This window comes from Geotrypetes seraphini, chromosome 5 (assembly GCF_902459505.1).
Source record: "Geotrypetes seraphini chromosome 5, aGeoSer1.1, whole genome shotgun sequence".
NCBI classification, from domain to species: Eukaryota; Metazoa; Chordata; class Amphibia; order Gymnophiona; family Dermophiidae; genus Geotrypetes; species Geotrypetes seraphini.
Genome location: NC_047088.1, coordinates 122902542 through 122926555, shown reverse-complemented (window position 1 = coordinate 122926555; position 24014 = coordinate 122902542). Strand labels below are relative to the sequence as shown.

Genomic DNA, 24014 nt, shown 5'->3' with positions numbered 1-24014 from the left:
TCAGAGGCGGCATTTCCTCTACAGCGTTTTTTGTGGGCATGATGGCAGCGAGCACGGAACCCGGAGACTCCTTCGATGAAGTTGAGATGCCGGTGAGTTTGGCGCCCGCTCGAGAGTGATTGCTGCTGCCAAGGCGTTCTCACACTGCGGCCCATGATTCAATCACTCTCGAAGTCACAGGAGGGTGCAGGTCCGTGTTTCGATCCAATGGGGCAGCCCGTAGGGGTGGGAGGGCAGCCCAGCCTTGAAGGGACGTAAGAGAGTGTTGATGGCTGCGGGGAGGCCTCAGATATGGCAGGAGAGGTGCTTGGAGTGGCAGGGCCTGAGTCACGTGCTGCGGAAGAAGGCCAGTCGGCTAAGGTGCGGGATGCTCGGGTAAGGAGGGGGTGTACGGGGGTTCAGGGTGCTAGTGTGAAAGGACAGGAAGGGAGTGAGAAGCATTTGCCTCGGTGGCTCATGTGCCGGTTGAGGTGCAGGCTGGCCAAAGGGGGAGGGAGAGAGCTGGTGTTCGGGGTAAGGGATGGCCTCAGGGAAGTGAGGTGAGGGTATGGCTGCTCAGCCTCTGGGGGAGTGGCAGCCCCAGGTTTTCCCTACCTTCTGGCCGCCCTGGGCTTTGGGACCATGGGGTGTTGGTGGTGGTCCTGCGCCCTGGCCATTGGGTGGGCCATCTTTTCCGGGGAGCGGTGCAGCATGGGGCAGGGGGGTTGGTAGGGGCAGGGGTCCAGCAGATTGGTGGACTTTCAGGGGAGTAGGGGGTTTCGGGTGGCCCTCCGGTTTTACTTCTACTGGTGCTGTTCAGTTTTCTGCTCTCTGTATGGATTTTTCTTCACAGGAATTCAGCGGTTCGACGAGCTGAGAAGACATGGCCACTACATCCCACAGTGGTGCACACTGTTCCCAAGAGACGGTACGGAGTTCAGGAGGAGTTCAGACAGTGGAGCTTGGTCAGAGGGGTCTTGATCCTGTGGTTGCTGTGGATGGCGCCACTGGTGGAGGAGTTGCATCTGCTGAGACTAGATGGCGGTGTCCCAATTCAGATGGCACCTCTGAAGCAAGGGGCAGAGCTGACACCGCTGGAGGAGCGCAGGACATGGGTAATATGGTCCTAGTGGTTGTTGCAGACGAGAGCGGCGGGTGCGCAGGCTGTGCAGGAGGGCCAGGACAGGGGGTCTCCGGCGTTAGTGGGAGAAGGTGCCCAGGGAGTTGTGCCACAAAATTCGGAAGCGGGCATGTATCGATATTTTCCAGCTCCTTGAGGGATGGGTGCGCAGGAAGAGTAAAAAAAAAGTCAAAAGGGAGGATGGTCGAGTGAAATTGAGACAGGTCTCCCGTATTATTGTTAACTGGATGCGGGCGTTTCTGAGGCTAGCCAGTGTGTGGGGCCAGGAGTGTCCTTAGGATTATGGCCTGCTTTTGGCTTATGCTGACTCCATTCTCGATGCCTATCATCACTTCGGTAGTTGTGCTTGGCTCAGCTATGATGAAGCATTTCGTGATAAGATGGAGGAAAACTGGCACATGTCATGGGGTACTCAGGATATCAACCTATGGCTCAGCCGAGTGTCGCGGCAGGGAGTGGCCCAGTGCAGACGGCGTCTCAGGGCTTGATGGGTGTGAGTCGTTCTTTTTGTTCCGCCGCAGGGCAAAATGGACAGGGTGCAGGGGGCGGACGCGACCTCTGTTGGAAATTCAACAAAGCAACATGCCCGTTTCCGGACTGTAGATTCCGGCATGCCTGTTCACTGTGCAGACAGAGTCACGCTGCGCTTAAATGTCCTAAAAAAAGGACCTTCCGTGCCTGCGGGGCCGGCCAAATGAGGTGGGTGCCTCTGAGGTGCCCACCCTGATCAGGGTGGAGGCTCTAAGGCCGTGGTTACACGAGTATGGCGATCAGAGAGCAGCAGTAGTTCTGGAGAAGGGTTTTGGTGAGGGTTTCGTTATCCCATATGAAAAACCGGTAATCCCTGTCCAAGTTCCCAATGCCTCCTCGGTGGCTAGACTCCGGGAGGTGGTTCAATCTAAATTGCAGGAGAAGATTCGGTGGGGCGAATTGTGGGGCCTTTTCGGGAGTGTCCATTCTTGGTTATGATGGTCTCCCCCTTGGCAATCATTCCCAAAAAGGACCCTGGGAAGTTCCAGTTGATTCATAACCTGTCTCGGCCATTGGGTCACTCCATCAACGACGGCATCCCTCATGACCTTTGCGCAGTCCGCTATTCTTCCTTTGACTGTGCACTTCAACTTATTTTGTGGGCTGGGCGCGGTGCACTTCTGGCTAAAGTGGACATCGAGTCCGCTTTCCGGCTGTTGCCAGTACATCCCTCCTCTTACCTGTTGCTGGGTTTTCGGTTTGAGGGAGCTTTCTATTACGACCGTTGTTTGCCGATGGGCTGCTCCATTTCTTGTGCTTACTTTAAAATGTTTAGTACGTTCTTGCACTGGGTCACAGTCAGTGTTCCTGTACTGGGTCACAGTCAATATTCCCTCTAAGCTGTGCGCTTGTGCATGCGCACACAACTTGCCGAACCCGCACAAACAAATTAAAATAGTGCGCACAAAAAAATAAATTTTTTTGCCTAAAATGATTTTCACTGCTAAAATGAAATGTTGCAGAAGACCAGCTGTTCCAATTTCCCATTTATCACATTTATTGAAGCGCTATAATATAAATTTTAAGTCATTCATGTGATTCCGTTATCTTTGGCAGTTAAACTTGAAACGTCACGTGCCCCATAGGGCCATAGCCTATGGTCCATAGAATATGAAACACTTCCGATTCTTTGACTTCCTGAAGTTCCGCCATATTGTTTATTTCATGGAATCATAGTGTGCAGCGTGGTACTGCGGTTGTATAACTGTATTCGTTTATTAAATTGCAACCAGATATAATTCTTAAAATGTCTAAACCGCGAATGGTGAAATGTGTAAAATTCAAGAGAGCTGCAACAGCTTTTAGGTCTGAATGGCTTGAAGAAATTGATGAAACGGAGACATCGGAATCTCGAAATACAATGCGTGTTCGACTGTGTGAAATATTTACCTATGACGAAGACAATGGAGTTGTGTGTTGTTATTGTCAAGATGCCAAAGCAACTGGAAAATTCTCTACTGGAAAAATAAGGGATGATGTTTGGAAACTGGACTTTCTGAAACGCCATCTATCAAGTAAATCTCATACCAACAGTATTAGGAAACTCAGAAGTAAAAATCCGAATTTAAGAGGGGGACTGGTTAACATGTTGCTTGAAAGCCCAACCAAAAAAGAAAACAGGCAAATTAGTAATGAACGGAAGCATTCCAGTCCTTATGAAATTAAGGTTCTTGTCGACAGTGTTGTGCTGGCCATTAAGATGAATATCTCAATGCTCTCTGTTCAAGATATCATTGAGCACATGGCGAAGTATGTTAGTATACCTGATAGCTGGAGAAGCAAAAACTATGTGTTTGAGTTTCTTGGAATTATCAATGGCATTGTGCAAGATGATCGTATGGCAGACATTAAATTAGCAACGTATCATATGTTATGATGAAAGCACAACTATAATTCAGCAGAGAGAAATTATCTCACTGCATTAACGACCTTCATTCAGTTGTTTATTCATTGGTTATTCACTGTTCCTCAGCGGGCCACCACACACTCAAGCATTCTCATAGTGTATGGCTTTATGCTCCCACTCCTCATTGGAACCAGTTTATATTTTTTGATATTATACTTTTTTGCAATTTTTTGTATAAATACGTGTTAAATACTAAGAATACTTAGCTTTTAGCAAGACGCTGTGCAGGGGAGTTTGTGTGAAAACACCGACATGTTTCGCCCGTGTGAATTAGTGGGCTTTCTCAAGGCTCCAACTCCCTGTGAAATGTAAAATCAAAGTCTAAATTACACTAGTCCACCTTCCCAACTTCTTTCAGCACTATTGCTAAGTATAATTTTGTAAAATATATTTAAATCGTTCTTACCTCTCACAAACATTCAACCACCATAGCGTCGAAACGAAATGGCTGGCCGACTCTAAATCACGTGATTTATAGGCTCCATCCCCTCACTTCAACCACCCAACCATATTGTGGACCGTGACGTCAGGGGACGGAGTTCATTCCTTCATATAGCAGTTATAATTAGGCACACTGAATAACTGGACAACGTGGGGGAACCTCGAAACCTGTCAAATCTTATATAAGAGAGGCCCACTCTAACTCGTTATTAAGTCCATAAGGGACCACTGAGTTTAAACGGTAAATCCACCGCTGTTCAAGCATGTTAAGTCTCTGTTCCCAATCCCCTTTTAATTCACTTGTTTCCATATGGTCTATGACTCTCCATTTTAGTTGGTGGACCCCATGATCTCTATCTATGCAATGCTGGACTATCGGGGCTTGTATAGCTAGAGTAGTAATCCGCGATTTATGTTCATTAAGGCGAACATTAATCGCTCTCTTAGTGCGCCCCACATATACTAAATTGCAAGGGCATACAATTATATAGACAACCCGAAGGGTTCTACAATTGGTGTTAGTCCTACAACTGAATGAAGGTCGTTAATGCAGTGAGATAATTTCTCTCTGCTGAATTATAGTTGGATTAATAAACAACTGAATGAAGGTCATTAATGCAGTGAGATAATTTCTCTCTGCTGAATTATAGTTGGATTAGTTACTTTCTTCATTCGAAATAGACTTGAATATTGTGCCTAGTTTACATTTTATGATGAAAGCACAGACATTTCTGTCAACAAGTACTTAATACTCTACATTAAGTATCGGCCAGTCAATTCAAATGAGTATATGACATCATTTGGTGGGATGCTACAGTTGGAAGCATGTGATGCTACATCAATAGTAACAGCAATTAGGGAATTCTATAGGAAACAGCTGAAAAAAGAATTCTATAGCACAGCTGAAAAAAGACATTCCACATTTAGTGCGGCAACATTGTGTTGTACATCGGGAAGATTTGGGACTTTCTGATTCATGGAAAGAAGTAAAATTGATGAAAGAAGTAGAAACTGTAATGAGAACTGTGTACATGGTGTTCTGTCGGTCTTCTACTAAACGATGCAAATTTCAAGAAATAGCAGATGCATCTGAATGTGAATCAATTGCTTTCAGACCTCTGAATGAAGTGTGCTGGTTATCTAGACACTTTGCACTTAAAGCAATTATTCGAAATTATGATCCCTTGTTAAAATATTTTGAAGAAGACAAAGATAATGATCCTATTGCAAAGTACTGCTATAAGAAGCTGAACAGTGAACAATTTCATATTACACTTGAAGTTTTGAATGATGTCTTATCAGAACTGGCTTCCTTAACCATGGCATTTCAAAAATGTGGTTTGACACCATTGGAAGCTTATCATCTTGCATAGGGTAAATTGAGCAAACTTTGAATGCAATACTTAGGCGACAAGGTTAAGTGGAGTGATAAAGTCAACAGTCTTCTTGACAACAGGATGAGGTCTGGAGAAAAAGTTTCAGTGGATACTAATTCCATATTAACCTTCATCAACATCCTATGTTTGCATCTGGGTGAAAGATTTCCTGAAAATAAAGTTGAGGAATGGTCTGCTTTTGACTGTACAGCAATATCACAATGCGACTTTGACTTCGAAAATGGACATATCAGATCTCTTTGTTTAAAGTATAAACAATTTCTTCCGGAGGAAAGTGTTATTATTCAGCAATACAATGACTTTAAATTCCTTGTTGCAGAAAAAAATCAAAAGCAATCTGATAAACAGCTTTCCAGATATGACGAAATTTGCAGTTTTAGCAAAATTGATGGACATTGGTGCCACATTCTTAGCATCTAGTTCAGATTGTGAGCGTGGTTTTAGTCTAATGAACAATTTGAAGATTAAACAAAGGAATCGTTTACATTTAGAGGATTTGGAAATGCTGATGCGTGTTAAGAGTCACCTTCAAGATGGAGGCTCAACAGATCTTGACAGATATGAAAGATCACAGGGAAAATCTTTGAAAACTAAATTGCTGTTATTTTCTAAATTTTAAGTATAAAGTACGATACCTTATTTATAGGTAGCGCTCAATGAAACATTTCAATGAAACATAATTTATGTTTATTGAAATGAGACTTTATGTTACATAAAGTGTAACTAACATAAAGTGTAACTAAAATTACATTGTGTTTTCGTTAATTCAGACTAAACTCAAAGACCTGCCCATAAATGCCCATAACTGAACTCCGGGCCCTCTGGCAATCATTTTTATAGCTCACACAAATTTAGTTTTTCTTTAAAATGTGCACAGATGAAATTTTTTGCGCACACAGCCTATGAAAAATTTGAGGGAACATTGGCCACAGTACGAAAAGTGCAGGTGGATTCTGTCGTGCAATATCTGGACGACTTTCTTTTTGTTGGAGCGGCTGATTCAGCGGTGTGTCTCCGGTTAAAGGCCACTTTTGAAAGTGTGGCCTCTGAATTTGGGATACCTTTGGCAGTGGACAAATTGGAAGGTTCCTCTACGGTGCTTACTTTCTTGGGTATTGAGCTCGATATCGTGGCTATGGTCACCGGGTTACCACGGGATAAGGTGCGGCAGCTGTTGCTGCAGATATCACAGGTGGCTAAGTCCCGTAAGGCTACTCTGCGAGATGTTCAATCACTGTTAGGGTCGCTTAACTTCACTTGCCAGGTTCTGCCTATGGGTCGGGCCTTTGCATGGTGGCTCACGGTGGCCACCTCGGGAGTGTGGGATCATCGACACTTCATGCGCATCTCGGCTGGTGTACGGGTTGATCTCCGGATGTGGGCCCTTTTCCTTACCCATTTTAATGGAACGCTTCCGATTCAGCAGCCTAAGTTGTCTAACCAGGATTTGGAGTTGTACTCAGACGAGGCAGGAGGACTGGGTTTCGGCCTTTACTGCCAAGGGGACTGGTGTGCAGCGCCATGGACGGCTGCATGGCAACGGAGTGGAGTTACACGGAATGTGACTTTGCTGGAGCTCTTCCCACTGTTGGTCACCTGCGAGCTGTGACCTGCCCGGTTATGCAATAAGGTGTGACAATATGGGGGTGGTGGAGGTGGTTAATTGGCAGACTGAGAAGTGTTTTCAGGTTAACGTGTTGATGTGCGAGATTGACCTGCATTGTCTGCGGCTCAATTTGTACATCAGGGCTAGGCATGTGCCAGGGGTGCAGAACTGTATTGCTGATGCTCTCTCTCGATTTAACTTTTTGCAGTTTCATCAGTTGGCACCCGGAGCGCGGCCCCAGGGGTTACGGATGCCGGAGCATTTGTGGAGCCTGATCGTGAAGGGCTCTGGAACATGTTGAGACTGTTGGTGGCTCCGTCCACTTGGACTCGCTACAATGCTGGATTCAGATGGTTATTCGCCTTCCTTTCGACTCGGCGATGGGTCCCGGGGCTAGTGTCTGAGGACTTGCTGGCTGATTTTGTGTTGAATTCCCATCGCATTGGTTTGTCCCAGGGAGTGGTGGCGGGCCATTTGGCGGGCTTCGCTTTCTTTTCTAAGGCTTTGCCCGTCTTCTGGGTTTTTGGTGTGTAGAATGCTGGTCGCCATGACCCAGATTACGCCACAGCAACCAGACTCCCGGCTGCCGATCACTCATGCCTTGTTGGTGCGGATACTCATGGAGTTCCCACCGTGGTGCGGTCCTGATATGAGGAGCTGCTGTTCACAGCAGTGTTTTCACTAGCATTCTTTGGGGCCTTCCATATCGGGGAACTACTTGTGCACTCCACTGACTCAGTGGGTGCGTGGGGCCTCATGTTGCAGCATGTTCAATGTGGTGAGAGCTCCGTTCGCTTACATATTGCCAGATCCAAGATGGACCAGCTGGACAAGGGCTGCACGGTAGTTTAGCATAAGATCATGGGCAGTGTTACATGCCCCGTGGTGGCTCTGTCTGCCTACATGGCAGTTCATCCTCCATTGGGTTTGGCCTTGTTGTTGCATGTGGACAGGGTGTAACTTATGCGCTATCAGTTCTTGTCCATGTTGCGCTTGGTTTTGCACAGGTGTGGAGAGGAGCCTGCACGATATGGCACTCACTCATTTAGAATTGGGGTGGCCATGTGTGCGTTTCTGGCTGGGGTGCCGGGGGAGGGGATTCAACAATTGGGGCACTGGTCCTTGGGGGCCTACAGGAGTTATATTTACCCCCATGGGGTGGCCCAGAGGCCAGTACAGGGGGACCCTAGACAGGGTGAATCTGTTGGGGATTCTATATAGGGGTTACATGGTTCATGGGAGGTGATAGTGGTTGACAGAGGTTGTTGCATGCTCCGCAGCGACACTTTACTAACTCGGCTTTTCTTATTGGGTTGGGTTTGATTTTTGAGTTTGCCTTGCAGATGCAGTGCGGCGGCTGGGTAAGATGTGGATTGTCGGGAACTCCTTTGTCCACTGGGCAGGGGAGGGTGCCTGGAGGCCTGGCCTGAAGGCCAGCACCTGGCTCTGCAACAATTGGGCATTCGCATTTCCTAGGGGGGACAACGGGGCATGCGATGGCATCAGCTGTTACTGTTGCTGGCGGACTTTCGACATCACTCTCGTCGACCGGATGTGTTGCTGTTGCATTTGGGCGGCAACGACGTGAATTCCCAGACGGGGAAGCATCTGATTGACACTATTCAGGGTGATCTTCTGGTGGTTTTGGAATGGTTCCCTGGCACGATGCTGGTGTGGTCGGATATTATTCTCCGACCACACTGGCTGGAGACCCGGAGGTGGACCAGGGGTGGAGTCTAGGGGAGGGTTTCAAATTAGATATGAGTGGGTGGATGTTTCCTATTCGGGCTTATTCGTGAGGGATTGAGTGCACTTGTTCGATGTGGGCTGGGATTTGCTGCTGGACGATTTCTCGACGGGTTGTGAACGTTGGGTGTTGTCTTAGTCGCAGCTCTGTTCATTGGGGGGCCTGCATTGCAGGCCCTATGGCAGTATCCTGAGCTACTGGCTGCTGGTTTCATCAGGGGATGAGCGGTGGGCTGGCTGGGAGCCATGCCTGGTGGGTCAGGTGACCCTGGAGAATGGGGCATATGGGGGACATGCCACCCCTCAGATCCTTGCTAGCATGGCGGGGTCAGGGGCCATAACTTTGTTTAATGTAGCTTGGGAATTTTGTGTTATCATGTTAATATGCTGTTTATATATTTATTAATTTGTAATTTCCAATAAACAGGGCTGCGGCTAATTTTCACCATAAGTAAAGTTTGTGTGTTTTTGTTAGAAGAAAAAGGGTGGTGGGGTGTAGGTTAAAGGGTGTATTTAGGGAGCGGGCCTATCCAGGTTCCACTGTTAGGGTTGAAATTATATAAATAGCACTGAATATCAAATGGTTTTAAGCATGTGCTTTGATATATTTTTGATATCTGTGTAACAAAACAACTGACAAACAATGCTCTGTAGACAATATTCTCTGCTCCCAGCATAACAGTACTTCAAGTTTCAAGTTTATGTTTAAGTCATTTTTATTAAAGCAGAAACATAGCAATGAACAAAACATGGCACAATTTTTCAAATAGCACACAAAACCAATCCCCACCCACCCAACCAACCAACCCCCCCTCCCACCCTCCCTCCCACCCTGGCAGCAGCGGTAACAAATCAAGAATTATAAAGCAAAAGGGGGAAAAAGAAGTCAATTAAGTACCCCAAAGTTGGTTTTGAACATAAGGTGTAAAAGTCAAGCTAAAAGGGTACCAGCACTGAGTGTATAAACGTCCAGCTTTTGTGGACAAGTCCATCACTTCACGTCGTTCTAGTAACATTTGGTGTAACATTAATGCTCTCCATTGAGGGACGGTCGGAGGTTGTGGTGAAAGCCATTGCAACAAGATACATTTCCGTCCCAGCAAAACAGTTTTCCTTAAGAATGCTGCACAACCTGGTCTAGGTGGATGAAATCGAATCTGCATCGTGAAAAGAAAGTTTGGATGTAATCTCCAAGAGCAATGCCAAAGTCGTGCCACCAATGACACTAACTGTATCCAAAAGGAAGATATCATGGGGCAAGACCAAAACATATGTCCAAATGATGCCAGAGGACCAGCACATTTCCAGCAACAGTGATCCGCACTGATCCCAATCACATGTGCCCTCTTGGGCGTACAGAAGGCTCTCAGAATAAATTTGTAATTTCGTTCCCTCTCAATCGAGGACACAGTCGTAGCCTTTCCCGAGCGAATGCCTCTGCGAATCACATCCGCCGCAATGGGCAATTGGAGATCAGCAGACCACCTCCGAGCCAAGGCGAGAAAGTCTAATTCACCCGCCCGTTTCTGTAACCACTTATGGAAGAATCTGAGGGACATGGACTCAGGAGCTGTGAGTGCAAGTGCTTCCTGCAATCTGTCTTGCACATCCTCCTGCAACCTCACCGGAGTCAAGGACTGTAAATAATGTTTAAGCTGTTGATATGCGAACCAGTCCGTAGATGATAGCCGAAACTGTGTTTGTAGGTCACTGAAGGAAATCGGTGAACCATTATCTTGTACAGTCTGTGACACATATTGTAGGCCCTCACGAGACCAGCGTCTGAACACTGCGGAATCCATGCCAGGTAAGAAGTCACCATTTCCAACTAATGGAAGGCAAGGTGTGTGTTGTGGAGAAATCTGTAAGCCCTTGCACAACAACCTCCATGCTGTGCGCATTGCTGGTAAAAGTGGATGGGACTTCAGCTGAGGTAAGTCCGGTAACTGAGGAGCATGGAGAAGATAGCTAAAATGATATGGCTGAAAGGAAAAACGTTCAATCACAGGCATAGAAAAATCAGAAGTATCACAGAACCAGTCATGAATGTGACGCAATTGACAGGCTAGGTTAAACCGAGATACACATAGTAGTCCCAGCCCCCCTCGATCTACAGGAAGCCTTAACTTAGCCAAAGAAATCCTCGCTCTTTTGCCCTGCCATAAATATTTAGAGAGATGGGAGCTATGAAGTGCAGTGTGAGATGTGGTTAACATAAGAGGGAGCATTTGTAAGACATATGTCCATTGGGGCACTACCATCATGTTATAGAGAGCGATTCGGCCGGACAGGGAAATAGGGAATGTCCGCCAGCCCTGCAGTGTACTAGCAGTTCGATGAAGCAAGGGTATTATATTTGCGGAATAGAGTCTATTCAAATTTTGGGGAATAATTACACCCAAATATGTCAATGAGGAAGATGCCCATTGTAGAGGAAAATCACCCGGCCAAGTGTGTCTCACCTCTAGAAGAGTGGGGAGTGCTAAAGATTTTTGCTTATTCAGCTCTAGGCCAGAATAAATGTGAAACTCATCCAATAGTTCTAACGCTCTTGGTAGTGATCTGTGTGGATTGTCCAATGCAAGTAAAAGGTCATCCGCAAAGGCCAGCACCCGTAGTTGCGACGTGCCCTCAGGTAAACCCAAAAGTATATCATCCTTTTGTATAGTGCGCAGCAATGGGTCTAAATACAGCAGAAAAAGCAAGGGGGATAGTGGGCAGCCCTGTCTTGTCCCCCTACCAATGGCAAAGGGAGAAGATCTCACTCCATTAACCAACACCGAGGCCGTCGGGCCATTGTAAAGTGCTTGCACAGAGGAGAGGAAGCTCGCGGGAATCCCAATATAGTTTAAGACCTGAAACAGGTAGTGCCAGTTAACTTTATCAAAGGCTTTTGCTGCATCTAACCCGACAAGCAGTCCAGGGCGGTGTTCTAATTGTGCACGGGAAAGGGCTAAAAGTATGCGCCGGACATTAATGGTGGAATGCCTGTTGCGAACAAATCCCACTTGTTCAGGCACTATTATGGAGGGCAGAATAAGGGCCAATCTATCAGCTAGGACTCTAGCTAGTAGCTTAACATCAACATTCAGGAGAGAGATCGGTCGATAGGATTCTATGTCGTCAGGGGGTTTCGATGGTTTTGGAATCAAAGTAATCAGGGCGTCATTACTATGACGGGGGAAAACCCCTTGTTCCTGTATAGCCAGGTAATAATCCAAAAGAGAGTTACCTATACAGGGGGATAAAATCTTATAAAACTCGGGTGAGTAGCCATCCGGACCCGGTGCTGTACAAGATCTCAACTTTTGAATTGCCAGGGTCACCTCCTGTACATGCAGCGGCCTGTCTAATCTGGACGTCTGAGCCACTGTCAGTCGAGGCAATCCCGCATCCATCAAATAGTCCTGTACGTCAGGACCCGTGTACAAGCCAGGGGATGCATAAAATGCCTCAAAATATTTCTGAAAACCCGCCGCGATATCCACCGACGAAGTTAAAAACCTCCCCGAGCTCTCCTGTATCATGGGTATGTATCTGGACCCCTTCCAACTTTTTGTTATAGCCGCTAGCAATTTCCCCGCCTTGTTACCATATTTATGAAATTGAAATTTACGGTAAAACAAAAGTTTCTTGGTGCGTTCGTGAATTAGGGAATTAAGCTCCACCAACACCGCCCTGTATGCCTCGGTATTAGCCACAGATGGATCACGCAACAAGTCCTGTTTCAACCTGGTCACTTGTCGTTCTAGAAATATTATGCGATGAGCTATTCTACGGGATCTAGCAGTGACATAAGCAATAATATCCCCGCGCAATACCGCTTTGGCTGTATCCCAAAACAAAGTTGGTTGGTCAACATGTTGGGCATTGTGTGTACAGTAATCCTCCCATTTTTCTTTTAAGAAATCCTGAAAATGAGCATCTTTGTGTAAATAGGAGGGAAATCGCCATCCAGTTCCCGGACCCCGGTGACCCCCCAGTGCCACATCAATCCAGATCATATTGTGATCTGATATCTCCAGAGGACCTATCGTGGCCTCCGAGACCTTAGGAAACAAAGTCTCGGAGAGTAAAATGTAATCTAGTCTAGAAAAAGAACCGTGTGCTCTAGACTGGTGCGTATAGTCCCTTTCCGATGGATGTAATAGTCTCCATGGGTCTACCAACCCCAAGGTTCTACACAAATAAGGAATGCCCTTCGTTTGTTTCACTCTGGTCATATTCGTCAACCCAGAGCGGTCCAGAGCGGGATTATGTACCTGATTTAGATCACCCACCAAAATTAGGGGACAGCCCAGATCCTGCACACAAATATTCACCAGATTCTGGAAAAATGCATGTTGATAGCTATTAGGACCATATCCCACCAATAGTCTGAATATCCCACCAGGTCCCTCCACCCTTACCAATAGATACCTACCCTGAGGGTCACGTCGCAATACCTGTACTGTACCCAAGAAGCCCTTGCGAATCAATATGGCCACCCCAGCTCTCCTCCCTGGTGCAGAAGCAAAGTGTAAATCTCCGACCCATCCTCTCTGAAGTTTCCGGTGTTCACTATCAGTAAGCCTAGTCTCCTGTAAGCAAGCTATATCAGCCGAGTGATGTTTCAATTGGGAAAGTATTTTAGTGCGTTTTACCGGAGACGTTATTCCTGAAACATTCCAGGAAAGAATACATAATTTACGATCACCCTTTAGGGTCCCTGTCCCTCCCGTCCATGATGTTACTTCCGGTAATGTAAAGAGTCCCGGGACGCCCAGCCTCGCCCCGAGACCACACAATCCACTCCCAATCAGACCACCCGCTCCGCTGGAACCCCTTCAAGAAAACAGAAAAAACAATATACATACAGACATCCCCAAACCATACCGCTGCTGCCCCCACTAAATCCCCAACCCCATCATCCCCTTTAACTAATCCCAGAACCCCCATACGGAGGAACTAGAGTCACAGATTTGTCACCCCCCAGGGCCGCCCTGACCTTCAAGTATCTGTCTAATAACCATAGTTTAAAGAAAAAACGCAGTCCCTGCATTCAGCAAAAGCATAAAAGTCTTATGCAGGCACCAACCCTACCCAGCCTGTATTCAAAACACAGTTCAATCCGCTCCCGGCTTTGAGGCGCCCAGTTGCTTCATATAGACATCCGCCTCCTCCGGGGTCTGAAAAGTTTTCCAGACTCCGTTACACTGAATCCTCAATGTAGCTGGATAATTGAACTGAAAGCGCTGCTTCAGATCCGCCAGGCGTGCACATAAAGGGTAGTAAGGTCTCCGCCGTTCCTGCAAAGCTACTGAGAAATCCTGGCTCAAACGGACTGGCTGCCCATCATAGTTCAGGTCAAGTTTCAAGTTTATTAGGTTCTTATATACTGCCTATCAAGGTTATCTAAGCGGTTTTTACAATCAGGTACTCAAATATTTTTTCCCTATCTGTCCCGGTGGGCTCACAATCTATCTAAAGTACCTGGGGCTATGGAGGATTAAGTGGCTTGCCCAGGGTCAGAAGGAGCAGCGCGGGGTTTGAACCCACAACTTGCCATACTCTAGATCAGGGGTAGGCAATTCTGGTCCTCCAGAGCCAGAGGCAGGTCAGGTTTTCAGGATATCCACAATGAATATATATGAGATGGATTTGCATGCACTGCTACCTTGAGATGCATTCTATCTCATGCATATTTATTGTGGATATCCAGAAAACTTGATTTGCCTGTGGCTCTCGAGGACTGGACTTGCCTACCCCTTCTCTAGAGTATGAAAAGTACTGTTATGCTGGGAGCAGAGAATATTGTCTACAGAAAATATTGTCTAACAGTACTTGTCATACTCTAGATCAGGGGTAGGCAATTCTGGTCCTCAAGAGCCAGAGGCAGGTCAGGTTTTCAGGATATCCACAATGAATATATATGAGATGGATTTGTATACACTGCCTCCTTGAGATGCAAATCTATCTCATGCATATTTATTGTGGATATCCAGAATACCTGATTTGCCTGTGGCTCTCGAGGACCGGACTTGCCTACCCCTGCTCTAGATGACAATTCAAGAGAATGCCCTCACAAAAAAGTGGGTCGTTAACAGTTTTTTAAAGTTTTTTATTTATTATTTTGGACCCAATATTCAGCTAGTGGTGATGAACATTATGCTGATCACCATCTGTTTTAAATCTGGAAAATCAATGCTGGGCCATATCCAGGCATTAGCACTGAATTTCCAGATTTGTGGAGCTGGCTAACACATATTCAATTAAGTGCAATATTCAGCACTTAACTGGCTATAGGTTATCACTTAAAGATAGGACTGACTTTTATGCTGTCCCATAGGCTTCAGAACGGGGGGGGGGGGGGGGGCACAGGGGCTGTGGCCTTCCCCAAAATTGCCTGGTCTTAGGGGGAGCAAACAGGACAGCTTCCCTATCTCCCACCGTAGCCTGGAAGCGACTTTGCCCATGCTCTGGGGCTCTAACGCTATGCTTGCCAGCTTCTCGACTCTTCTCCAAAACCGGAAGTTACATCATGAGGGGGAAGGAGGAAACGCGAAGCCAGCAAACATAGTGTTAGAGCCCTGGAGCATGGGCGAAGTCGTTTACTGGCTAGGGCGGTGCCGCCAGGAGATAGGGCAGGGAGGTAAGCATTTAACTTGCTGCTCCTGCTTGCTTTGGGCCTTCCTCACTGCAGGATCCTGCCTTCACGGAAACAGAAAGTAGGTGGGGCTGAGCAGCAAGGAAGGCCCGAAGCAAGCAGGAGCAGTGAATTGTGAATGATGCGCTGTGACAGGGAAGGAGGAAGGAGGGAAGAGGGATAGAAGAGGGAAGAGAAATGCTGCTGCTGCACCCAATTGGAGAGAGAGAGGGAAAGAGGGAGAAGGAAGACCAGGGAAGGGAGGGAGAGAAATGCTGCAGCTGCACCCAATTGGGGAGAAGGAAAACCAGGGAAGGGAGAGTAGAGGAATGAGAGATGCCATTGTGGGGAGGGGAAGAGAAATGCTGCACCCAATTGGAGGAGAGAGGGAGAAGGAAGACCAGGGAAGGGATAGGAACAAGAGTTGCCAAGTCCATGGGAGTGAGGGAAAGGAAAGGAGATACCAGACCATGGAAGGGGATAGAGGGAGGGATGCTAGGGCATAGGAGAGGGAAGGAGACAGATGCCAGACTAGGGCAAAGGAAGGAAGAAGGGAGGGAGAGAAAGGAAGGAGAGGAGAAACCAGATAATGGAGGGGGAGGGGGAGATGGAAGGAGAGGAGATAGATGCTAGAGCATGTGGGGAGGGAAGGGAAACTAAGAAGACCAATGTTACACTGATTTTTTTAAAAGGGCTTCAGGGGAAATCTGGGAAATTACAGACTGGTAAGCCTCACTTCGGTGCCGGGCAAAATGGTAGAAACAATTATAAAAAATAAAATTGTGGAACATGTAAACAAACATGATTTAATGAGACGGAGTCAGCATGGGTTCAGCCGAGGGAGATCTTGTCTTACAAATATGCTTGACTTCTTTGAAGGTGTGAATAAACATGTGGATAAAGGTGAGCCAGTTCTAGCTCATTTAGTGCATCCTTGGCAGGGCCCTCATTTTTGTAAAGAGCCCTTTTATCAGGGTTCTTTTGTAACCAACAGGGAGCGCCTGACTGAGATATTTTTCTGATTGACTTTGAATTGGGTGACATCATTGAGAGGTAGTCCTTATTAGCGCTGTAAAAAAAACGCCGTGGCCATATTGACATCTTCCGTGATATGATCTAATGGAATGAGCGAATGGCTAATGGCTTTTGGTATGCAGTTAATGTATAGGTTTTAGTTAATCAATTTTCAGTGGCTGGCTTGGTCTAATTTAAGATTTCTTTGCAGCACTTACAGAAACCCTGACCCTGAAGAAGTATGAACTGGTGCAGCAACGATTTTGATTAATTATAAACTGAAACAACATTCATGCAACTAACGGATGTAAAGATGAAATATAGCTAAAGATGAAATATAGTTAAATACTTTTTTATATTTAAAGCACTAAAGGGCAAATTCTATAAGAAGTGCCCAAAAGTTAGGCGCCTAATTAGGCACTGTTCAACGCGATTCAAATAAAATTGGGTGCTATTTAATTAATCATGCTGAGCGGAACCTATTTTGGAGACGCCCAAGAAATAGGCCAGCTCTAGGCACAACTAAAAGTTAGGCACCTAGTTGAGCGCATAAGCACGCTTAAGAGCAATGATTCTACAATAAGGCGCCTAACATGTAGCCAAGCCCAACATGCATAGTGCCTATTTTTTTTGAAGGCCGCCTAAATTTTTAGAGGCACCTTGTTACAGAATCGCGCTTTCTTGATAGGCGCCTACGTTTCAATCAGTGCTGATTAAAAAGCTTAATGGAGCTTGTTATTCAATTTAGATAAGCGCCTATCTAGTTGGGCACCTCCGAAATAGGTTCCCCTTTTCATCGGTGTATATTCTTATTAATTTCATTAGTGCTATATTTTAATAAATTAATTTACCCCCTCTTCTACTAAACTGCGCTAGCGGTTTTAGCACCGAGAGCCATGCTGAATGACCCGCACTGCTCCCGACACTCATAAGAACTCTATGAACATCGGGAGCAGCACGGGCCATTTAGCACGGCTCCCCATGCTAAAACTGCTAGCGCAGTTTAGTAGAAGAGGGGGTAAATTAATTTATTAAAATATAGCACTAATGAAATTAATAAGAATATACACCGATGAAAAGGGGAACTTGTGAGGAGTGCTGCCACACTGATCTATTTGATCTTATTGATCAGCTTGATTGGGTGGTATTCTGAATATCTCCGGTGTGTTCAAAAGAAAGTTATGATAGCTTGATTTGTATCAGCATTAATTTATCTACTTTTGGCATTAGTTTGATGAGATATTTTTCCAGCATTTTCGGGAGTTTTATACCAAGCAGCAGTCCACCCCAGACACTTTACACTCTTATCTGCAGACTCTTCATTTGCCACAATTTGGGAGGGAGTCTAGTCAATTTCTCCATGAGCCTATTACTGCTTTGGAGATCCATCAGGTGATTAAGGAATCTCCTTTGTCCAAAGCCCCAGAACCTGACGATCTTTCCTCTGAATTTTATAAAATTTTGTAGGGTCACATTGTACAGCATCTGGAGGTTTACTTTGCTAAGGTGGCATTGAACGGGACTTTTCCTGCCCATGCTAATCAAGCTCACATAGTGCTGATAGCCAAGCATGATCGGAATCCAACATCTGTGGACTGTTATAGGCCCATCTCGTTGATTAATTTTGAACTAAAGCTAATGGCAAAAATTTTAGCCTTGCATTTGTCATCCTTATTGCCTGGGGTGATTCACCCGGACCAGGTTGGTTTTGTCAGGGGGGAGACAGACAGTGTGGAATGTGAGAAAAGTCATGGCCGCTTTGGAACATAGTGTTACTCATTCCTTTCTGACCCTATTGATTAGTTTAGATGCCCATATAGCTTTTGACTGTGTGGACTGGGATTATTTGTTTTCAGTTTTGGGTAAATATGGTCTGGGGGCCCTTTTCTGGACATGGTGCGGATACTTTTTTTTTTTGTAATATATTTTTATTAGAAGAAAGGATACAACAAGGCAACTGGCCATAGGGAAAAACAATGGCTCAGGTACAAAGAAGTAAGAATAATACAATAATACAAGAAAGAAGTCAGCCATAACCAGTGAAACGCAAGAAGATACTTACTTGGCTTAAACAGCGTCACATTGACATTGCCTATCTGCAGGAAACTCACCTTACTGCCTCTGGATACTTTATGCCAATACTAGTGCGGCGGTGCTGGTAAATGGAGCTGTATCTGCTGAATTTATGGTGGAGAGGGGCACTCATCAGGGATGTCCACTTTCTCCCTTATTGTTCATTTTATCTTTGGAACCATTGTTGCAGCATATTAGGGAGTATGGCGCTATTTTGTGTCTTCCAGTGGGACAGGAAGAAGTGTGTTGTCTGGCCTTTGCTGATGATGTCTTATTGTTGCTGACTCAACCCCAAAGATCTTTTCAACGGGTCTTGCAGCTGGTTGATCTTCATTTCATGGGTGGAGGGGTCAGGTTTTGAATTAAATTTAGAAAAATCTGAGGCTCTGCCAATTAGTGGGTATAATTACAAGGATTAGACTTCCCCTTTTCCTTTACGAAAGGTGGCACACAAACTTAAATACTTGGGGATTTATATTATTGGTGACCTTAAGGAAGCTTATGCTGAAAATTTTACTGTATTACTGGGAAAGTCATGGGATTTATTGGCCCATTGGACCAATTTCCTGATGACTTTGCTGGGCAGAATTGCTCTGTTCAAAATGGTATTATTTCCAAAATGGATTTATGTGATGCAAACTTTTCCTATGTATGTGATTAATAAGGATATAGGTCAGTATCACAAAGTTTTGCGTAAATTTCTTTGGAACAATAAGAAACCCAGATTGACTCTAGCACAACTCTAGTTTGACATTGCCAGACCTGAGAAGATATAATATTGCCTGTCTCCTTCAACATCTAGTCAACTGGATGAAGAACACTCAATACTATACCCCTGTTTCTCTTGAACAGCAGTTAAAGGTACAACACACTTGTTATATTATCTTCATGCCAAAAGACCTCATCGGATTTTTCCTACTCGTTCTCATCCTCTGCTGAAATCTATGCGACAGTGTTGGCAATGGTTATACAAACGTATTCATATGCCTTTCACCTCTACAACAAGAAGCGCTGGACAATCAGCGAAGAGGTCACAATTCAAAGTTATCTATACAATCTTACATAATGGAAGAAGTGGAAAACTATATAGTTCTTAAGGTTACTGGTTGAATTAGCAGAGCTATAAAAAAATTCTTAGTTTTCAATCTATTTGTAAACTAATTTTCTCAGGAGCCTCTCATGAGGAACAGTCAAAAGCAGAGCTATAAAAAATTCTTAAAGTCATGAGATAGGTGGCAAAGTTCAGTTGTGGATTAGGAATTGTTTATCGAATAGAAAAGAGAGGGTAGGGTTGAATGATAATTTTTCTCAATGGAGGAGAGTAAACAGTGGAGTGGGGTCCATACTAGGACCGGTGCTATTTAACTTATTTATAAATGATCTGGACATTGGGATGACGAGTGAGGTCATTAAATTTGCTAATGACACTAAACTGTTCAAAGTTGTTAAAACATCATGATGCGTCTGCCTTGAACAGATGTGTGCTACTGAGCTCCATGACCCACGATCTCTAAAAACCAGCTATACGACCTGCTAACTTGCTGCCAGCTCAGGTTTGCCACAACCAGAGGGTAGCTCTAGTACAGCGGTATGGGGTGTGCTACATTTCTCTGCGGTTTGAGCGCGATATGCCTACAAAACCGGCTAAGATGCCGAAAAGTAAGTCTATCTCCTCTGCACTCAAGATGGTGGTGTCACCTGTTCCCACGCCTGCGAACCTAGGCGAATGAGCACAAGAAATCTCTTGTATGGTTACCACGGCCCTGAAAGATTGCCTCCACAAATTACAATCGGCCGTGAATGGCATTAATGAGCGGTTTGATGCCAGGCCAATCGCATAGCAGCAATGGAGCAGCGCGTCTCAGATGGAGAGGACGCAGCGTTACAGGAGCACGCTCGGGTGGCCAGTCCAGGTTTCAAGTCTAGGTGGCACCCTCACCGACAGGCTATACGAGCAGGAGAATTGTCAGCGCAGGAATAATCTGCGAGTGGTGGGCCTCCCAGTGATGCGCTCGAAGCAGGACCTGTATCAGTTCTTTCAAACTTGGCTCCCGAGTCAGTTGGGCCTGGAGAGCTCGGCCACTGGATTTGTCTGTGAGCGAGCGCATCGTATGGGGTTGCACTTTGGGGTTAATAACAGACCCCGAGCAGCGATTGCCCACTTTGTCAATTGGAAAGAGAAGGAGCTCCTATTACAGGCTTATCGGAAAACTGATGATGAGGGTAAAAAGTTGCTCCTTTTTAATGATTATTCCTTTAAGGTGGCCTCGCTGCAAAGGGAAATGGCGCCCATCTGTACATCACTTCACCGCCGGGGAGTGCACTTCGCGCTGGTCTACCCAGCGTCTCTTTGAGTCTGGCAAGAGGGGAAGGTCCAGACCTTTGCAGATAAGGCAGCGGCATAAGAATATCTGGACTCACTGCCAGTGATGGCTGGGAGTGGAGAGCCTGCAGGGTCCTGGCTGATTGAACTCGAGGCCTGGTCTTCGCCATATCGAGCGCTGCCTGATATTGTTTGATCGATGGCACCTATTGGACCCAGTGAGACATCTGCCTTGTGTCGCCCGTTGGTGACCACCTTCCTTCTAGTTTGTTGTGGGGATTGGCATGCCTGGACTCCCTTGGGCTTTGGTGGTCAGCAAGCCAATCTGCAGATTCTAGGATATTTTGACCATTGCAGGGAGCCTGCCGAGGCCTGACTGGAGGGTGCCCCTGGACCGCTGATCTCCAGAAATACCTTAGGCCGGCCAGCCCCTGGTCTGCCAATTTTGTTGCTGGCTGGGGAGATTCTAGCACCTTTTATTGCAGCAGTCCTGTCTTCTCAGTTTGCGGGAGCTAAGCCCCGAGTTCTAGATTGCTCCATTTTCTAGGAGCGCAGTTTCTTTTGCTTTTGGTTTCTTATCCTTTGTATGGGTCTGGGCTTTTGGGAGGGCCTCTGGGGGTAGCTTTCCCTTGGGGAGGGGGGATGATAGGGGAGGTGCATTTCGGGTTGTGTGTGGGGGCATGGCTGGTGTGTATGGGCGTTGGTGTGGTTGGCGGATGTGGGCGGGGGAGGGGGGAGTGTGTGAGCTGTTTTATTATCTACCTTAAAGTTACTATGGTTATTTGTGTGCTGCTTGGGGCTGCCAAACTTGGCCCTGGGAACCATTATCTCTGCTGGGGAGCCTAGCTGAGGGGTCGCCCTTACAAATGGGATGTTTTGTTACTTGCTTCTATGTATGAGGGTATTTCTGTAAATGACTAAGTTGACTATAGCCACTTTGATTGTAGATGGGATTCATTCCCCTATCAAGAGGAAGGAGATCCTAACCTGGTTCTGGAAAAGAAAGACAGATATTGCCTTTGTGCAAGAAACTCATCTTTCCGCTATTGAACACCTTAAGCTCCGAAGGGACTGGGTGGGTGAGGTCTGTTTCTCCTCTTTTGGCATTGCTATACTGTTTCATAAACAATTGCCTTTCCATCTCCATAAGGTCATTCAAGACCAAGAGGGTAGATATATACTAGCGCTTGTGGGATCAAAAATGGTTATTCTGTAATGTGTATACCCATAATTTATTTTCTGCTTTGCTAGTCAAGATAGCCATGTATCCTGATTACCAAACCACTGTGGGTGGGGACTTTAATAACACAGCTAATCCTGCTCTGGTCTGCAGCCTGGCGAGGGTGGGTGCAGGGGATCATGGAGCCAAGGGGTTAATTTTCTGCTTAGTCATTTTGCACCCCAAGGAGCGTACCTATACGTTTTACTTTCACCCACATAATGTTTATACCCGGTTGGATTACTTGTTAGCCTCGCCCTCTCTGCTCTCCAGGGTGGCGGAGATCACTATAGAAGAGGTTCCTTTGTCAGACCACTCTCTGCTAGTCATGGAAGTACTGATTACATCGGATTACTTATACAGAGATCTGGATTTTTCATAGGTACCTATGGGAGCAGTGGTTGGACTATAGCAATAATACCTTGTGACATTCTGGGAGGCCTCTAAGGTGTTATTGTGTGGGTTCATTATAGCTTATCTTTCACATAAGCAGAAGAAACAAGATGCGGACTTATTGGCTCTCTCAGGGGAACTCCATCAATTGCGCTTGTTGGCCGTTCGGCGGCAGATTGATGCTTTAATGACACAGAGGGCTGTTCAGAATATTTATTTTCAATGGTATAACTTGTACGCTTGGAGCAGGAAAACGGTAAGACTGTTGGCTAATCTGGTGCGGCCTCCCCAAAAACATCAGGTCATACTGTCCATTCAAGATAAATGGGGTAATCGGTATACTCAGGAGAAGCAGATTCGGCAACAATTCGTTCAGTTCTATGAGTCCCTTTACTCTCGTCAGCCCTTTTCAGATTTAGATAGAGATGCTTTCTTTCAGGGACTGCCGCTTCCTAAGCTCACGGTGGCCCAATTAAAAAAAATTGAATGCACCTATTAGTTCTGGGGAAGTGCAGCTGGGTATAAAGATACTAAAGCTCCAGGTCCTGATGGGTTTGGCTCCGAGTATTACAAAATCCTGATGGATCAGATATCCTCCGTCTTGGCAGGGACGTTTAATGCGTTGAATGAGAAGCGGGGCCTTGGGAATTCCAATCTTGCTCATGTGGTTCTTCTGCCTAAGCCAGGCAAGGACCCAGCCCAGGTGGGGTCCTATCACCCCATCTCACTTCTTAATCAAGATGCCAAGTTGTTTGCCGCAATTTTGGCGGCTCAACTGAACGTATTTCTGCCTCTATTGATACACGAGGATCAGGCCAGGTTTGTACCAGGGCTGTACGTGTCTATGAATCTCACTCGCGCTTTGATGGTTCTCCATTCCCGATGAGGGGTGACAAGTCGGCTATTGTTGGCCTGGATATGGAGAAAGCATTTGACAGTATCTCCTGGCAGTATCTTTTCTAGGTTTTACGTGAGTTTGGTGTGGAGGGGACTATTCACAATTGGATTTGTAGCTTATATATCTAACTGCAGGCCAGACTCTTGGTGAACAGTTTATGGACCCCTTCGACTTGGGCAGGGGGAAGCAGCAGGGATGCCCGCTATCTGCACTGCTTTTTGTGCTAGCCATGGAATCCTTAGCGGCAAAACTCTGATTGGATCCAGATATACAGGGTATCCGACTTGGGGAGCAAGAGTCACATAAATTTGTTTGCCGATGATATTCTCCTTTATCTCGACCATCCTCAACAGGATTTGGGGCGCACCCTGGCTATTGTTCGTGCTTTTGGGGACGTTTCTGGACTACGAGTCAATCGCGATAAATCTGAGCTTCTCCCATTGCGATCTACTAAGTTGGAGGTGTGGCATGCTGGCCTGGAGATATTGCCAGTTTGGGGGCCAATGTGCTACCTTGGCATTTATTTGAGCCCCAATCTTAAGTTTCTGTACCAATATAATGTGCAGCGCCACCTGGACGAGATCAGGGGCTTGTGTGAGAAATTTAGGGAAGAGGAGAACCGGGCAACTATAGACCTGTGAGTCTTGCATATGTCCCTGGAAATATGGTTGAAGCACTGATTAAAGATAGCATAGTCCGGCACTTGGATACTCATGATCTGA

General features: G+C 46.0%; 1 protein-coding gene across 1 annotated transcript in view; it reads left to right on the top strand.

Annotated features, from left to right (window-relative positions):
• Nucleotides 1-24014, top strand: part of TRPM8 (transient receptor potential cation channel subfamily M member 8) — a 2182726-nt gene that overhangs the window by 1942606 nt on the left and 216106 nt on the right. The window lies entirely within an intron of this gene.